This window comes from Odocoileus virginianus, chromosome 8 (assembly GCF_023699985.2).
Source record: "Odocoileus virginianus isolate 20LAN1187 ecotype Illinois chromosome 8, Ovbor_1.2, whole genome shotgun sequence".
NCBI lineage: Eukaryota > Metazoa > Chordata > Mammalia > Artiodactyla > Cervidae > Odocoileus > Odocoileus virginianus.
Genome location: NC_069681.1, coordinates 918655 through 938760, shown reverse-complemented (window position 1 = coordinate 938760; position 20106 = coordinate 918655). Strand labels below are relative to the sequence as shown.

At 35.5% G+C, this 20106-nt stretch overlaps 1 long non-coding RNA gene across 1 annotated transcript; it reads left to right on the top strand.

Moving 5' to 3' along the window:
• Positions 1–5116: 5116 nt before the first annotated feature.
• On the top strand, positions 5117–18945 carry LOC110144848 (uncharacterized). The gene is made up of 3 exons (XR_002315986.2): positions 5117–5190; positions 13983–14083; positions 18746–18945. It is a non-coding gene; the product is annotated as an uncharacterized lncRNA (long non-coding RNA).
• Positions 18946–20106: the final 1161 nt, after the last annotated feature.

The following is a 20106-nucleotide window of genomic DNA, read 5'->3' as shown; positions in this document are numbered from 1 at the left end:
TTGGGTACCCTTTGATTTGGATACTATCACTGAGCCTTACTTTGCAGGTGAGGAAATGATTGATAAGAAGTTGCAAGTTCCCAAAATCACAAAAGCTATAAGGAGCAGCATCAGGATATACACACAATTTTCCCAGCCTTCAAAGTGTACAATTTCTCTCTACATGTTACACTGCACCAGCATCCAAGGTATTGAAATATCACTTCTCTGGTGCTATGGTTTCAGTAGTGCTAAATTTAGGGATGATAGAGAATGCCAGGAGATGCACTTCTCTCAGTATTTTCAAGTTTGGACCAATATACTATTTGTGAGAGCTGCACATGGGAAATATATAAGTCTGATATGGTATATTTTACTTTCTATTACCTATGCATTTGTTTCTTCATATATAATTGTGAGTGGATACCAGTGATTTCATCAGGATTGTATAGGATTATAGCATGATGTAATTTATAATCGACACATCTTTTGGTACAGTGTTTTTCTTTTTCTTTTTTTTTTTTAATTAATCTGTAGGATACTTTATTTAGAATGGACCACATTTTATCAGAACTTTCCAGCATGACCTGTGGAGATATTTTATTTAGAATGCATTAATTTTATATATTTTAATTTATTTTGTTTTAATTTGGGGATAATTGCTTTACAATTAAGCAATTGTAATTGCAGATGCCTCTGCCATATATCAGTTGTACAGAAGCAAATGGCAGTGTTTTATTCTTTTAACATAGCAGAATTTGAGTATTTTAACATACAATACATGTAAGTTTTTTTTTTAAAGGGTTGATAAAACATATAAGTTGGAAAATGTATGGATCCCATGTGTTTTGGGTTAGATATTTGTTCCTGAAACTTTGTTCCCAAAATGAGTGATTATTAAAAATAAATAAATAAATAAAACCGATAGTAAGCAGTCTTTTACATCTAGTGTTAATGAGGTTGTAATCTTTTTAGCTGTTTAAACCAGAGAACTATGACAACCACTGGGAAGAGATGGGACAGATGAGTAGAGGGAAGGAAATGTGGCTGCAGGAACCTCTCTGGACAGGAATTAGATCAAACAATGACACCTAGTAACATATTGATCTGTTCCTTGTCCCTGTGACAAAGGCCAGGGGACCAATGAGGTCCCCTGTAAGTGAAAGGATTGAGCAGAATGGCTGATGAAATGAGATCTCTGACCCTAAGATTTGCCTAATTAGTTAGGACAAATAAGCAATTGTTTCATTAAACGAATATTTCTCCATCTCTACTTTGTGCAAGTCAGCAAGGAAAGTGTGAGACATACAAATATAGCTTCAAATACCCAGAGCCTTTAGTACACTAGAAGCTAAAAGCTAGTGTAATAGCAATTTTAACATAGTTTTAAATGTCAATGTCATTAAAACTATAATAAGGATTTGATTGGATAGCATACTCTTGAATTTTCAGTTTATAAAGACTGAGGGAGGGTCCAGTGAAGATCTGAATAGTTTTCTTTCTGCAAATGGGTTTCCAAACTCACAGTAAGAACCTAGTGGGAAATTCTTAAAGAGATGGGAAAACCAGACCACTTTATCTGCCTCCTGAGGGATCTGTATGCAGATCAGGAAGCAACAGCTAGAAATGGACATGGAACGACAGACTGGTTCCAAATAGGAAAAGGAGTACATCAAGACTGTATGTTGTCACCCTGCTTGTTTAACTTATATGCAGAGTACATTATAAGAAATACTGGGCTGGATGAATCACAAGATGGAATCAAGATTGCTGGGAGACATATCAATAACTTCAGATAGGCAGATGACACCACACTTATGGCAGAAAGTGAAGAACTAAAAAGCCTCTTGATAAAAATGAAAGAGGAGAGTGAAAAAAGTTGGCTTAAAGCTCAACATTTAGAAAACTAAGATCATGGCATCCAGTTCCATCACTTCATGGCAAATAGATGGGGAAACAGTGGAAACAGTGACAGACTTTATTTTGGGGGGCTCCAAAATCACTGCAGATGGTGATTGCAACCACGAAATTAAAAGACACCTACTGCTTGGAAGAAAATTTATGACCAACTTAGACAGCATATTAAAAAGCAGAGATGTTACTTTTCCAACAAAGGTCCATCTGGTTAAAGCTATGATTTTTCCAGTAGTCATATATGGATGTGAGAGCTGGACTATAAAGAAAGCTGAGTGCCAAAGAATTGATGCTTTTGAACTGTGGTGTTGGAGAAGACTCTTGAGAGTCCCTTGGAGGGCAAGGGAATCCAACCAGTCCATCCTAAAGGAAATCAGTCCTGAATATTCATTGGAAAGCTGAAACTCTAATAATTTGTCCACCTGATGTGAAGAACTGACTCATGAAAAGACCCTGATGCTGGGAAAGATTGAAGGTGGGAGGAGAAGGGGACAACAGAGGATGAGGTGGTTGGATGGCATCACTGACTCAATGGACATGTGTTTCAGTCAACACTGGTAGTTGGTGTGGGGAAAGAAATGGGAACCCACTCCAGTATTCTTGCCTGGAGAGCCCTGTGAACAGAGGATCCTGGTGGGCTGCTGTCCATGGGGTTGCACAGAGTTGGACACGCCTGAAGTGACTTAGCATACATGCATGCATTGGAGAAGGAAATGGCAACCCACTCCAGTATTCTTGCCTGGAGAATCCCAGGGATGGAGGAGCCTGGTGGGCTGCCATCTATGGGGTCGCACAGAGTCAGACACGACTGAAGCGACTTAGCAGCAACAGCAGCAGCTGGGAGTTGGTTATGGAAGGGGAAGCCTGGCATACTGCAGTCCATGGGGTTGCAAAGTGTCGGACACGAATGAGCGACTGAACTGAACTGATGTGGGACTATATTGAGATTTTAATAAGATAGAACTAAGTACTGCTGAGCAAGTAGATCCAACTAGCATAAGAAAACCTCAACACCTCAAAGAATATGTTATTATATTAACTAAATGAAATACCTCTGTCCATAGCTGAAGTGCTGTAGTCCATGGGGTCACAAAGAATCGGATGTGACTGGCGACTGAACTGACTGACTGACTGATAGCTGGTAGTAGAGATAGTACAAATAGAGTAGGAATAGGTATTATAACCACTCCTGACTAGTTGAGTTATGAGCATATTAATTATTTCCAGATCAAATAAATAGTATTTGCATAATTCATTGGTGATCCTGTCATTTTGATTCAGAACATAGTGATGATACAATTAACAGTATACTTTTTTAAATGCCATATTCCTCAGTCTATTCTAGAACTGTTAGGTTTATCTATTAGAGTTATTAAATAAGCTAAAGCCATATCATATACTTTTATCATTTAATAATTTTAAATTCTGGGTCACTTCACACCATATTATTTAACTCTATGAATCTCTACAAGAATGAGTTTTTCTCCGAACTGAAGATAATTTGACAACCCAAAGACACAATTTTAATTACCAGAAACAGTAAGATAGTAGACTTTATTAATGAGAAGCATTTTTTCTGAATGATTGAATAATTTGAAACTATGACAGATTCAGGGACTCAATACTTTGAATCGATATTTTTATATTCACTAAATGATATACATAATCTGTATCTTGCATGAAGCATTTTACATTTTTATAAAAATAAAATTTCAAGATATTCTCAAAGCCATATCAAGCTATTATTGGATTAGGGTTTGGTTGTGTTCTCCCTCATACTCTCTCCAATCTCCCCATCTCCTTGTTCTCCATCCCCATTGTGTAAAAATATATATCATATGATGTAGTGTGTCTTTCATAGCTATCTTTATATCTGGCTTTTATAACTGAATACATGTAAATTTGTGCTGGTTCAGGAAAAATATCTGCAATTATTGATTGATCATTTATTCTTCTCAAGAGAAAATAATCAATAGTTCTTAATTGATTTTTGGAATTACTAATCAAATTAACCTTGAGAATATTGCATTAAATCATTTAATTAATTGGTTATTCCATTAATGTAAATAACATTGACATTCTTAGAAAAATGCCTAGGTGAAGGTACACAGGAGTTTTTCTTTATATTTAACAGTATGTGTGGACTGTATAAAAATTTAAGTATTTATTTGTGCTTTACACACTTTCATTTTAAAGATCTATAAACACAGAGTAAATCTTATTATTGCTACTATGTCACTCCTAAAAAAATATATATGAGTTCATTCATTTAAGCAATTTGCTATCATTTATTTATTATTGATTAATTTTTGATGTTAAATTACTCCTATTGGATTCAGGGTGTTGAAGGCATATCTTTGTGTCTTTGTCACTGTTTAAAAATGAAATGCTAATGACTGTGTTTATCAGAAGATGAACTTTTATGAAGACTATTCAGAAATGAAAGAGTACATGCCTTCATCCAACAGATAATTGTTACTTTAACATTGAGTGTGTTGTTTTGCTTTAATTTAAGTATAATATTTATGAGTGTATATCTTTCTCCTTCTCCATCTCTCCATTCTTCGTGTGTCTTGATATATCTCTATTATATCACACTTTTCCGCATGTAGAAATTGAATTTGCACTAAAAGGAATCCTTCATTGGCTATTGGGACTGTTCATGTCTAAATTTGAACTTTACACTTGTTTTGAAACTTTGTAAAACTCATCTGAACTTTTGATTTCTCAGTTTCTTCATTAGTAGAAAGAATTGTGTTCATCATTTTTTTCTGATATCAGAATGTCAGCCATACCAGAACAGAAACTTAATCTGGTTTAATTACTGCTGTATCCCAACACCTGAAATAGTGCTTTGAATGCAGAATAAATATTCTCAATAAATATTTGTCAAATTAACCAACAAATTCTAGATACTTAAATTCAAATATCAATTCTTGCTATAAAGATATCAAGCAGTATGTCTAATGCATATGAATGGAGGTATGAGGAGTATACAGCACAAAACATCTCCAATCCCACCATACAGTATAAGCAAGGGAACATGATCAGTTTGATAGAGCTGATACTTACTTAGGTTGAAAAGGATTCTGGGGTCCTTGAAGAGGAAAAAGGAGTCTGGGGTCCTCAAAGAGGAGAAACGGACACTCCCCCCCCCCCCATATTCCTTCATCTTAGCAACATAAGAATTTTTTTTTTTCTTAAACTCTGAGTTGTTATGACAACAACCTTTAAGATTAACTTTCTTTAAGCCCAGAGCTAATAATTACACAAGAAAACAACTCATCTTGCTCAAGGGTATGCTCTTCCTTAAGTTCTGTACTTATGGTTATATAACAACAATGTAACTTGTTGGAGGACATTTTCCGTTTCTTAAAAAGAACCTTCTGACTAATCCTGTTATCTTAAGATGTATATTGTGGGAGTGAGTCTGGTAAGACCTTTCTATTGTTAGTAACCAACTGAAAAAGTATATAAGGTCTTGATAAGAGTAGGGACTAGGGCACTGTCTTCCTCCTGACGTCTATATCAGAAGCATTCTCTATTCCCCAGTTCAGTTCAATCACTCAGTCGTATCCAACTCTTTACAACCTCATGGACTGCCGCATGCCACGCTTCCCTGTCCATCACCAACTCCCGGGGCTTACTCAAAATCATGTCCATTGAGTCAGTGATGCCATCCAACCATCTCATCCTCTGTTGTCCCCTTCTCCTCCTGCCTTCAAACTTTCCCAGCACTGAGTTCTTTTCCAATGAGTCAGTTCCTCAAATCAGGTGGCCAAAGTATTGGAGTTTCTGCCTCAGCATCAGACCTTTAAATGAATATTCCTTTATGATGGACTGGTTGGATCTCCTTGCAGTCCAAGGGACTTTCTAGAGTCTTCTCTGACACCATAATTCAAAAGCATCAATTCTTTCGCACTCAGCTTTCTTTATAGTGCAACTTTCCTATCCATACATGACTACTGGAAAAACTATAGCTTTGACTAGAGAGACATTTGTTGGCAAAGTAACGCCTCTGTTTTTTGTTTTGTTTTAATGCTGTCTAGGTTGGTAGTTGGAGAAGGCAATGGCACTCCACTCCAGTACTCTTGCCTGGAAAATCCCATGGAAAGAGGAGCCTGGTAGGCTGCAGTCCATGGGGTCTCGAAGAGTTGGGCACGACTGAGCGACTTCACTTTCACTTTTCACTTTCATGCATTGGAGAAGGAAATGGCAACCCACTCCAGTGTTCTTGCCTGGAGAATCCCAGGGATGGGGGAGCCTGGTGGGCTGCCGTCTGTGGGGTCGCACAGAGTCTGACATGACTGAAGTGACTTAGCAGCAGCAGCAGCAGCAGCAGGTTGGTAGTAGCTTTTCTTCCAAGGAGCAAGCGTCTTTTAATTTCATGGCTGCAGTCACCATCTGCAGTGATTTTGGAGCCCCAAAATATAAAGTCTGTCACTGTTTCCATTATTCCCCCACCTACTTGCCATGAAGTGATTGGATGGGATGCTATGATCATAGTTTTTTGAATGTTGAGTTTTAAGCCAGCATTTTCACTCTCCTCTTTCACTTTCATCAAGAGGTTCTTTAGTTCTTCTTCACTTTCTGCCATGAAGGTGGTGTCATTTGCATATCTAAGGTTATTGATAGTTCTCCCGGCAATCTTGATTCCAACTTGTGCTTCATCCAGCCCGGCATTTCGCATGATGCACTCTGCACGTAAGTTAAATAAGCAGGTGACAGTATACAGCCTTGACACACTCCTTTCCCAATTTGGAACCAGTGTGTTCTATGTCTGGTTCTACATGTTGCTTTTTGATCTGCATACAGGTTTCTCAGGAGGCAGGTCAGTTGGTCTGGTATTCCCATCTCTTTAATAATTTTCCATAGTTTGTGGTGATCCACACAGTCAAAGGCTTTGGCATAATCAATAAAGCAGAAGTAGATGTTTTTCTGGAACTCTCTTGCTTTTTTTGATTATCTAACAGATGTTGGCAATTTGATCTCTGGTTCCTCTACCTTTTTTAAATCCACCTTGAACATCTGGAAGTTCATGGTTCACATACTGTTGAAACCTGACCTGGAGAATTTTAAGCATTACTGCTAGCGTGTGAGATGAGTGCAATTGTACAGTAGTTTGAACATTTTTTGGCATTGCCTACATTTGGGATTGGAATGAAAACTGACCTTTTCCAGTCCTGTGGCCACTGCTGTTTTCCAGATTTCCTGGCATATTGAGTGCAGCACTTTCACAGCATCATCTTTTAGGATTTGAAATAACTCAACTGGAATTCCATCACCTTCACTATCCCTATTTCATGGTAATAAAACTTTTCCTGCATGAAGCTCTGAGTGACTGAAGCCTCGTCTCTGGCTCCAGAGCTAAATTTTCTTCTTTAGAGATCACAAATGCAAATCCATTTAGGTCGTAAGCTATCAATTTTTGCAAGTACTCTTCTGTTTGTTTATTACTTATTTCAATATCTTCAGATTTCCACATGAATAAACTTTCCTTCTTATTTTGTAATCTCTTTTGTACTTATTTATTGTTTTACCACACATGAATGTTTTCTAAAATTTGTCACTTAGTTTTATATAATTTTAACTTTATATAAATAGAATAATAATTTTTGAAATTATTTTAAAAATTTGAAAATTTGCAAGTTTCTTTCATCATATGTCTTATGCTTAAAATATCACATTTGTAGTATTCATCTACATTGATGCTACATTTTATGTATTTTCACTATACTTTGAATTCTCCATCTTGTTTTATTGCTCTTGTTCTCTGTTTGTGTGCTTATAGATGTTATCTTATTTATAATATCAATTTAATGTAAAAATATTTAACAGCTCTCCATATGGTATGGTATACCTAGCATACCATGATATAAATAGGTGTGGTATGTCTCTTCCCCTGTTCTTTTCCAGGATATTTTGGTCCTTCTTAGACACTTCATTATATTAATACAAAGGCACTTTAGATTGTGCTTACACACATTCTAAAATTTCTCTGTGTTTTTATTGGCAATTGCATCTATAGATTATTTGGGAAGAATTAAATCATTATTGTTTAAGTATTTCTACCTATGGAGTATAGTCTTTAAATCTTTTAAATAATTTTATATTTTTATCTCTTTGTAATTGCTGGTTTGATATCGATAGTTTTTGCAAATAAATTTTTAATTTATCTAATCATTTTCTTAGTTATGTCTAAGTTGCTTTTTGACTCATCCATGGAGTTATTTCATTATTAAAAGTGGAACTTCTTTTTAAATTTTCTTACTTAAAAACATGTGTTCCTTGACCATATTTTCAATTTTCTCCTTTATTTTTCAAATGTTAATATTCTTATTATGTATTTCATATAAAAGAATTTATAATTAAATAATTTCTAAATCTCTATATTCAAATTAACTAAACCTTTATATATTTGGTTTTTTTACCTGTTGTTTCTTTGGATATTATGGTGCATTATTTGTGTGATGTGATTTTTTGTTATTATTTATGTTCTTAAATTATGTTAGAGAGGATTTCTTGAGAATTCAGGTGATCCAAAAAGGATTTATGTTTGCTTCAGCCAGGTAACTAGAAATACTACTAATCAATAGTTAATTTATAATTGAGGTTTTCCTTTCAGGATTTTGAACCATCCAAGTACTGCCATTTGGGGGCAAAATTTTGAGGAGGACCAGTTCATGGTTAAGAACTATAGGGAGATACTACATTTGTTCATAAACTAAAGAAGTGAAGAAAGGAAATTTCCCTTGCTATCTTTTTCCTGCACAGCAGGTTAATTTATAGTTCACCTTTCCACCGAGTATGTCTTGCTTTAGTTTTTCAGAATTATTGAGTGGTGTCTTGTCAGATTCAATGACTTAGGAGTAGTTAAAATATTATACTATCTCTAGACATTAAAAAGAAGTCTCAGAGTCACTAGTCACTTTGCCTTTTTTTTTTTTTTGTCATCAAGAGTTTCTAATTATCTCATCAATGCAGTAATAGGGTTAACATGATGCCTTTCACATTTTTTACAGCATTTTGAACTATTTTCAATGTTAGAGCTATTGAAGAAATATAATGCTGAAAAGAAAGTCTGAAAATGAAAATATCTCATTTGTTTGTTTTTTTAAGAGCAATCAAAATCTATCAAAAATTATTACAAACACAGTCATTCTTCATCTATTTCTTGATATTTGCCTATAATATGCATCAGGAACACAAAGAATGGGATAGGTTCTGCATTCCTGGAGCTCACAATTTCCAGGCATGGAGACTTAGAAAGCTGATAATGTAAAAGCCTTGATATCCAGTAATAGAGAACAGTTCTGTGGAAACTTAAAACAGTGGACCACTTTTAATTGACCTCGAGAATCTAGGTGAGCTTAACTGATAAGGAGGTATATAAGCTTGTTCTTGGATGACTCAGCAGAAAAAAATAAAAAAATAAAAATTGGCCAAAAAAGTGGGATTAGGGAGGTGTTGCAGGATGAAGAAACATAAAAGCAAATCTAGAATGTTGAGCTTCATGAAGAATGGATTCAGGGATTTAGGATATGCATTTGATTGGGTGATGAAAATATTGCAAAAGTTGATTTGAATAATTACTAGTTTAGAAATTTTGAAAATTTTGTGGCATAGAAAATATTCAATAAGTGGAAAATTTATTATAGGACTGAATGAAAATAATAGAAGATGCTTTTGATACATATGCTCTTTGAAGAAATTGTAAGAGAGTTCCCAATTGAATATAGATTTGTTAATCTAATTTATTACAAGTTAAACTTAATTATGAAGGTAATTTTGACTTTCTTCATAATTAATGTTGTTTTATAGAAAATAATATATACATACACATACATGTACAGAAAATACTTACTTAAGCCTCCATTGTTTGCCAGACATTTTCTTCTGAGATATCAGAAATTAGTGTGTATAATTCAAATACTCAAAATTCAAAACATGTATACTTGAAAAATATTGTCATAGTGTTTTCACATCAGACTCTTTAACAGAGGATTTTCCCTTCTTTAGGAGCTAAGACATTTTTCTTAGCACAGAGAAATAATGGGTAGAACAAATCCATATAAAGCCTTAAAAGATGAAATGTCTGACTAAGATATTTGCAGAAAAACTGGCTGAAAAGAAAAGTCATTTGCACATAGGTGAATTTGCCAAAGCTATGTGAGAATAGGTGATGGGGAGCATAACAAGTTTGTCAAAGGAATCAAATATCTGTAGCAGGTTCTGGCTCCAAGGAATCTCAGGGAATCCACTTGGGATACTAAAGTAATTAACCTATCAACCTTGTTCAGCAAGAATACAAGATATCATAAGAGTCACTGTGGAGAATATGAGATTCCAACATTTTATAGAGGAAGACAAAACCTGAGATAAATTCATAGTGGTAGTTACTCTTTCAGTAAGTAAACTTCTTGGCTATCTGTTGAGTACAGAATACAGATCAATGGGCTGATGTGCCAAAGCAGGAAGAAGAATTCTAGCCTTTAGGAGATTAATATCTAGAAAACCAGATATATGCAGATATGCTATGTTCATGATACTGTGAGAAAAGATAGAAAATTGTCAAAATGGGTATAAAAATAAGAATTTTAAACTAAATTGATCATGGTGAGCTATAACAGATGGGCAAGGATTAACAAAAGAGGTTATTTGACAAGAGATTCAAAAATTTAGTATACTTAAGCCAGGGAGGGCAGAGATTTTTTATGAGGGCGTAACTCCCTTCTCTCTCAGACATGGCAAACATCACTAACCAGTCATGCTCTCACTGAACCTGGAAACAGCATTAATAATTCCCAATAAAGTGTTTAAGAAGGACCCTACTTTTTTGAAAAATATTTACCATCTCCAATTTGTACAGAGATATTGAGGAAAGGGACTTTCAGGCATTGGGTAGAGCATATGCAAATGGTTGGTCTTGGAATTTATGTTCCAAGAACAAGAAGAAGTCAATATTTACGCTGGGTATTAGAAGGGAAGTTAGGTAATTACAATGTGGCCTAACTAGAAGAACATGCATGTCCAGTTCAGGATGATAATCTCACTTGGTTACTGAGAACCAGTGGGGTTTTTAAAGCTACTTCATTCGGGTGTGGTTGACATACAAAATGTTGTTCATATTTAGTGTATACAACTTGGTGAAGTTGGAGATAAAATTGCAATTGTGAAACCACATTTATACTATAAACTTATCCACTACCTCCTAAAGTTTCCTACCGCCCTCTTTGTTTATTGTAATTTCTTTTCTTCTTTTTTCTTTGTGATTAAAATACTTAAGATCTACCCTCTTAGCAGAATTTGAAGTATGTAGCATATTATTGTATACTGTAGGTTCAATACTATACAGTAAATACTTTATTTTGTAGCTGAACTTTTGTTTAACCTTTTACTAATATTCTGTTTCCTCTTCCTATCTTTGACAACCACTACTCTACTCTCTGGTTCTGTTAGTTTGACTATTTTATATTTCTCTTGTAAGTGATATTGTGTAGTATTTGTCCTTCTGTGTCTGACTTATTTCACATACATAATATTCTCCAGGTTCATTGATTTTGTTGCAATCAGCAGATATTTTTTAAAGCAAGGGTATGGCAAGATAATAGAGCAACATCAAATTTTTACATAAGATCAATGCAAAGGGATATTATGTGGGGTTTTGTCATTATTTTAGGGCTCAGCATATGAAGCAATGGCAACCCACTCCAGTACTCTTGCCTGGAAAATCCCATGGACGGAGGAGCCTGGTAGGCAGAGTTGGACATGACTGAGCTACTTCACTTTCACTTTTCACTTTCATGCATTGGAGAAGGAAATGGCAACCCACTCCAGTGTTCTTGACTGGAGAATCCCAGGGACAGGGGAGCCTGGTGGTCTGCTGTCTATGGAGTCGCACAGAGTCGAAAACGACTAAAGCAACTTAGCAGCAGCATATGAAACACTTTCCAATATTTTTGAAATTTTCCATCTCATGTGGCAGAGCTCACATCTCACTATAGAATGCAAAAATAGTCACTGTCCCAGGCTTCTCTGCCACTAGGGAATGGGCCATCTTGAAGAAGTCAGATACACACGAGATTCAGTCTGAGGATGGGTAGCAGTGAGTAGTATCTGCAGCAGAATCAGTAACAGAAGGAGCTATTTTCTGTTTCCAAAGTAAGCAGAGGCAGCAATATGTCAAAATCAGTCAGCAGAACTGGCAAGGCAAGATGTAGCATTGATGCCCTACAGAGGCAAGAAACAGCACTTCTTGCAACATTCTGCTGTTGAGTTCAGTTCAGTAGATCAGTCGTGTCCAACTCTTTGCAACCCCATGGACTGCAGCGTGCCAGGTCTCCCTGTCTTTTCTTGAAGAGATCTCTAGACTTTCCCATTCTATTGTTTTCCTCTTTTATTTATTTTTTTTTTTTGCACTGATCGCTGAGTAAGTCTTTCTTATCTCTCCTTGTTATTCTTTGGAACTCTGCATTCAAATGGATATATATCTTTCACATTTCTTCTATTCACAGCTATTTGCAAGGCCCCCTCAGACAACCATTTTGCCTTTTCTGCATTTCTTTTCCTTGGGGGTAGTTTTGATCCCTACCTCCTGTACAATGTCACGAACCTGCATCCATAGTTCTTCAGACACTCTATCAGATCTAATCCTTTGAATCTATTTGTCACTTCTACTCTATAATCTTAAGGGATTTGAGTTAAGTCATATCTGAATGGTCTAGTGGTTTTCCCTACTTCCTTCAATTTAAGTCTGAATTTGGCAGTAAAGGGTTCATGGTCTGTGCCACAGTCTTGTTTTTGCTGACTGTATAGAAGTCCTCCATCTTTGGCTGCAGAGAATATAATCAGTCTGATTTCTGTATTGACCATCTGGTGATGTGTAGAGTCTTCTCTTGTGTTGTTGGAAGAGGGCGTTTGCTATGACCAGTGCGTTCTCTTGGGAAAACTCTATTAGCCTTTGCACTGCTTCATTCTGTACTCCAAGGCCAAATTTTCCTGTTACTCCAGGTATTTCTTAATTCCCTACTTTTACATTCAAGTTCCCTATAATAAAAAGGACTTTTTTTGGGGGGGGGGATTAGTTTTAGAAGATCTTGTAGGTCTTCATAGAACCGTTCAGCTTCAGTTTCTTCAGCATTACTGGTTGGGAATAGACTTGAGTTACTGTGAGATTGAATGGTTTGTCTTGGAAACAAACAGAGATCATTCTGTCATTTTTGAGATTGCATCCAAGTACTGCATTTCCGCATCTTTTGTTGACTATGATGGGTACTCCATTCCTTCTAAGGGATTCTTGCCTACAGTAGTAGTTATAATGGTCATCTGAGTTAAATTCACCCATTCCAGACCATTTTAGTTCACTGATTCCTAAAATGTCAGTGTTCACTATTGTCATCTCCAGTTTGACCACTTCCAATTTGCCTTGATTCATGGACCTAACATTCCAGGTTCCTATGCAATATTGCTCTTTACAGCATCAGACCTTGCTTCTGTCACCAGTCACATCCACAACTGGGTGTTGTTTTTACTTTGGCTCCATCTTTCATTCTTTCTGGAGTTCTTTCTCCATTGATCTCCAGTATCATACTGGACACCTACTGACCTGGGGAATTCATCTTTCAGTAATTTTTTATTGTGTATGTTGTGTATGCATTTTTTATTGTGGTAAAAGTCACATAACATAAAACATGCTATTTTAACTATATTTAATTGCACAGTTCAGTGGCACTGAAAACACTGACATTGCTGTGCAACTTTCACCTGCACAACTCCTGAATTTTTCACTTTCCTAAACTGAAACTCTGTCCTCATTAAACAGTAACTCCTCTTCTCTCCTCCCCCTTTCCTGCACCCAAATCTCACACTCCTGGCATCTACCAACCTACTTTCATTTTGACTATTCTAGATACTTCATATAAGTGGAATCAAGCAGTATTTGTCTGCACCTACCATATATTTGAATGGATTTTTAAGGTTAACTTAATATATGTCTCACAAACAGACTGTATCTGGTGATGTTTTGCCTCCTCTTTCAACAAATGCAATTTTTGTCTAAATTGATCAGATTTGTTTTCTGTTGTTTTCAGATATGATCCAAGTTCTAGTGAGGAGAATATTAAAATAATTTATCCATGGGAAAGTTAGCTACTGAACAAGTTGTGTATGACAACTTAATCAAGGTTGAATGGTAAGTTTTGAATGTCTGAAAGTCTACAAGAATAAAGTGTGGAAAGGTTTTAAAGTTCTGGGGTGAACTAGTGAAAACTTACTGAAAGACATTAGTGAGGAGGTTAGTCAATGTGCTATTTTGAGAAAATTGCATTAATCCTGAATTTGCAGTGTTTTTCTCTGCAATTAAGACATCTGTCCCTGATAACTGACTCCAAATGAATTTAAACTTACACGGTCACAGAGATTGGAAGTTAGGGGTAATGTTGGTTTTGATCAGTCACTCAGTTGTGTCTGACCCTTTGTGACCCCATGGACTGTGGCACGCCAGGTTTCCCTGTCCTTCACCATCTCCCGGAGTTTGTGTAGACTCATGTCCACTGAGTCGATGATGCCATCCAACCATCTCATCCTATGTGGCCCCCTTCTCCTCCTGCCCTCAGTATTTCCCAGCATCAGGGTCTTTTCCAATGAGTGGGCTCTTCGCATCAGATGACCGAAATATTGGAGCTTCAGCTTCAGTATTGATCTTTTCAGTGAGTATTCAGGATTGATTTCCTTTAGGATTGACTGGATTGATTTCCTTGCTCTCCAAGACACCCAAGGGGTGTTATCATGCTTGATTTGAAAGGGATGGCTCCTTGAGAAAGACTTTCCTGTATAATAAAATTGGCAAGAAGTTTTAAAAACACTTTGCATCCTAAATAAGTAGAGAAAGAGTTTTATGATTACAAAGTATCTACAGTAAATGCTCTAATATAAGGGTGCCTAAAGTTAGGAGGATGCTTATCTAAAGTTTAGTCAAGATGAGGGTCACTGCTAAATTCCTAATCAATTTCCTGGTGAATTCCAGGAGAAGGGAGTTTAAATAGGAAAAAGTGAAATTACTTGTACTTCTCATTAGATTGGTGAAATGGATTCTCAGAGTCAAAAATACTATCATGGCTGGTCTGGCTATTGTGATTCATTAACTCACATTAAAGATTAATTATATTTTCCAATTTACATGCTCCTTAGAGAACAGTCCTCCCAAATTACATAGTAACAAACTAATAATCACTAACCACTAATATCAAAGTTTAACCAGCACTTATTTATTTTTTTTCCTTTATTTTTGTTAGATGGAGGCTAATTACTTTACAATATTGTAGTGGTTTTTGCTATACATTGACATGAATTAGCCATGGATTTACATGTGTTCCCCATCCTGATCCCCCCTCCCACCTCCCTCCCCACCCCATCCCTCTGGGTCATCCCAGTGCGCCAGCTCTGAGCACTTGTCTCATGCATCCAACCTGGACTGGCGATCTGTTTCACAATTGATAATATACATGTTTCAATGCTATTCTCTCAGATCATCCCACCCTCGCCTTCTCCCATAGAGTCCAAGAGTCTGTTCTATATATCTGTGTCTCTTTTTCTGTCTTGCATATAGTGTTATTGTTATCACCTTTCAAAATTCTATATATGTACGTTAGTATACTGTATTGGTGTTTATCTTTCTGGCTTACTTTGCTTTGTATAATGGGCCCCAGTTTTATCCATCTCATTAGAACTGATTCAAATGTATTCTTTTTAATGACTGAGTAATACTCCATTGTGTATATGTACCACAGCTTTCTTATCCATTCGTCTGCTGATGGGCATCTAGGTTGCTTCCATGTCCTGGCTATTATAAACAGTGCTGCCATGAACATTGGGGTACACGTGTCTCTTTCAGTTCTGGTTTCCTCAGTGTGTATGCCCAGGAGTGGGATTGCTGGGTCATATGGCAGTTCTATTTCCAGTTTCTTAAGGAATCTCCACACTGTTCTCCATAGTGGCTGTACTAGTTTTCATTCCTACCAACAGTGTAAGGGGGTTCCCTTTTCTCCACACCCTCTCCAGCATTTATTACTTGTAGGCTTTTGCATAACAGCCATTCTGACTGGCATGTAAAGGCACCTCATTGTAGTTTTGATTTGCATTTCTCTGATAATGACTGATGTTGAGAATCTTTTCATGTGTTTGTTAGCCATTTGTATGTCTTCTGTGGAGAAATGTCTGTTTAGATCTTTGGCCCATTTTTTGATTGGGTCATTTATTTTTCTGGAATTGAGCTGCAGGTGTTGCTTGTATATTTTTGAGATTACTCCTTTGTCTGTTTCTTCATTTGCTATTATTTTTTCCCAATCTGAGGGCTGTCTTTTCACCTTGCTTATAGTTTCCTTTGTTGTGCAAAAGCTTTTACGTTCATTACATCCCATTTTTTATTTTTGCTTTTATTTCCAATATTCTGGGAGGTGGCATCATAGAGGATCCTGCTATGATTTATGTTGGAGAGTGTTTTGTCTATGTTCTCCTTTTGAAGTTTTATAGTTTCTGTTCTTACATTTAGATCTTTAATTCATTTTGAGTTTATTTTTGTGTATGGTGTTAGAAAGTGTTCTAGTTTCATTATTTTAGAAGTGGGTGACCAGTATTCCCAGCCCAACTTGCTAAAGAGGTTGTCTTTTTTTTCCATTCTATATCATTGCCTCCTTTGTCGAAGATAAGTTATCCATAGGTACATGGATTTATCTCTGGGCTTTCTATTTTGTTCCATTGATCTATATTTCTGTCTTTGTGCCAGTACCATACTGTCTTGATGACTGGCTTTGTAGTAGAGTCTGAAGTCAGGCAGGTTGATTCCTCCAGTTCCACTCTTCTTTCTCAAGATTGCTTTGGCTATTTGAGGTTTTTTGTATTTCCATACAAATTGTGAAATTATTTGTTCTAGTTCTCTGAAGAATACCATTGGGAGCTTGATAGGGATTGCATTGAATCTATAGATTGCTTTGGGTAGTACACTAATTTTCACAATATTGATTCTTCCAATCCATGAACACGGTATATTTCTCCATGTATTTGTGTCCTCTTTTATTTCTTTCATCAGTATTCTATATATAGGTCTTTTGTTTCTTTAGGTAGATATACTCCTAAGTATTTTATTCTTTCTGTTGCAATGGTGAATGGTATTGTTTCCTTAATTTCTCTTTGTTTTCTCATTGTTATTGTATAGGAATGCAAGGGATTTCTGTGTGTTAATTTTATATCCTGCAACTTTATTATATTCATTGATTAGCTCTAGTAATTTTCTGGTAATCTTTAGGGTTTTCTATGTAAAGGATCATGTCATCTGCAAACAGTGAGTGTTTCACTTCTTTTCCTATCTGGATTCCTTTTATTTCTTTTTCTGCTCTGAGTGCTGTGGCCAAAACTTCCAGAACTATGTTGAATAGTAGTGGTGAGAGTGGGCACCCTTGTCTTGTTCCTGATTTCAGGGGAAATGCTTTGAATTTTTCACCACTGAGGATAATGTTTGCTGTGGGTTTGTCATATACAGCTTTTATTATGTTGAGGTATGTTCCTTCTATTCCTGCTTTCTGGAGAGTTTTTATCATAAATGGATGTTGAATTTTGTCAAAAGCTTTCTCTGCATCTATTGAGATAATCATATATTTTTTATCTTTCAATTTGTTAATGTGGTATATTACATTGAGTTACAGATATTAAAAAATCCTTGCATTCCTGGGATAAACCCCACTTGGTCATGATGTATGATCTTTTTAATATGTTGTTGGATTCTCTTTGCTAGAATTTTGTTAAGGATTTTTGCATCTATGTTCATCAGTGATACTGGCCTGTAGTTTTCTTTTTTTGTGGCATCTTTGTCTGGTTTTGGTATCAGGGCGATGGTGACCTCATAAAATGAGTTTGGAAGTTTACCTTCTTCTGCAATTTTCTGGAAGAGTTTGAGTAAAATAGGTGTTAGCTCTTCTCTAAATTTTTTGGAGAATTCAGCTGTGAAGCTATCTGGTCCTGGGCTTTTGTTTTCTGGAAGATTTCTGATTACAGTTTTGATTTCCGTGCTTGTGATGGGTCTGTTAAGATCTTCTATTTCTTCCTGGTTCAGTTTTGGAAAGTTATACTTTTCTAAGCATTTATCCATTTCTTCTAAGTTGTCCATTTTATCACCAGCACTTAAAAAAAAAAAAAATTCAAATCTATCCACATGTGGTGAGACCAATAGAATACTTCATTATATGTAGGAAAATCAGTAAAAAAACAGTGACTGTAAGTTCAATAACCAACTTGAAGGAAGATATTAATTTAACAATTATGAATTTGTAAAAGAGATAATGAAAAATCCACATTTAATTATTATTAAATAATATAAATTTTAAATTGATGTGGATATATTGTATGATACAGATAATGTTGGAATAAAGAACTATATGTACATATAAATTGAAACATGTATTTAAATATGTTAGAATTTAAGTACCAAAAAAGGATTCCAGAAATTAGAAAATGCTAGATAAGTGAAAATACAACAATAAATTATGATAAAATTGCTCCTCAATCACAGTTATTTTCCACTCATGATTAATCCATAACATTAGTAGATCCACAAATATTATTAAATCCATAAATTCATATTTTATTAGATTACTTTATCAGAAGTTGAGGCAATATAAATTATGAGGGTAAGGTTAAAGCAGTTCTTTGCCCCTTTTCCTGTTTGACAATTTCTATTCCTTCTTAACTTAAAAAATGATATATAATTATAGGAAGTACATCACTAAACAGTTGAAACTCCTGACTTACACTCTTCTGAGTGCACACCATGCGTGGTCTAAATTGTTGATTCTTTTCCTAGATAAAAAGAAGTAACAATGAAGAATTAAGCAGTTAAAAAGTGATTGGCTCTCTACCCATAGCAGACACCTTTGCAACCCTGCAGGCAGATCATGCAGACAAGATAACGTCTGAAGAAAAAGTCAGCCAGTTTCCATGTAATGGAGAATAATGCAGAACCCAACATCCTTCCTTGATTCACTGGTTAACATACACAAAAAACCCAACCCCTTGACCACCTGTTCCCTTTAAAAACTGCTTTGACTGAGCAAAATCTTTGAATTTGGTGTCTGGACCTGAGTCCACTGTCTCCCCCTATTGCTGGCTTTTTGACTAAAGCACCTTTCCTTTCTACCGACACTTGCTTCTTGAACTACTGGCATATGAGCAGAGAGCAGCCAAACTTAAATTTGGTTACAAAAGTTCCGTTACAAGTTTGGTTACAAAAAACGTTTTGGTTACAAAAGTTCTGTTAAGTAACTGAAAGGGGGAAAATAATTAAACAAATTAGATGTATAATATTATACTGAAGCTTGATTTCCATTAGACATGATTTCTTTTATTTTAATTCTTTTTTATGCTAGTCCTTTAATCCAAATTTGTTTCCTTTTTCCTAATGGAGAAGTTTGTCAGTCTCTTAAAAAAAAAAAGCTAAAAATAATCTAATATGCTTAGATAACGTAAAGACATTTGAAGCAAGGAAACTAAAGTATTCCTGGAATATAGTCACTGAATTTTATTTTCAGTAGGCACACTTCTGTTTTTATATTTGATTTGAGTATAACCTATTGTCACTATACCTTTTTTTTGCCCCCTTTTATTTTCTTATTCAATTATTGATGGGAAGAAATCACCTTTTAAAAACCTTGTTTTTTATTTTTTCTCTATGATGAACATGTACTCAAAAAGGAGGAAAAATTTTGTATTGATATCTTTTCATTCCAAGTGTCCTGTGTTAGGAAAGGACATTAATAAAGTGTAGTTATATTCAAGTGCTACATTATTTACATAGTAAATGGCTATTTAAGTTTATATAATCTGAATTTTTAGTACATCAAACCATGTGTTAAATATGTATAGGAATGGTTTTATATAAATTGCTGTCCAATCTCTAGGAAATATTTCTAGTTTGGTTCTGCTCACTTCTCTCTTGGTCAAGGAGCAAATGTGCACATTTACTTGTATTATTAAATGAGCGCTTCATCTAATTATTTTTGTCTTTCTGCAGGAAAGTGTTATAGTAACTAACATTATAGATGAAGAAACTGAGGTTTACAAAACTCTGGAATTTGGCAAAGGCAGTGAAGATGAGATCTGACTTCTAAATTTATATTTTACCATATATTTTACTAAACAATAAACTGTCTCCCATAATAACAGCTC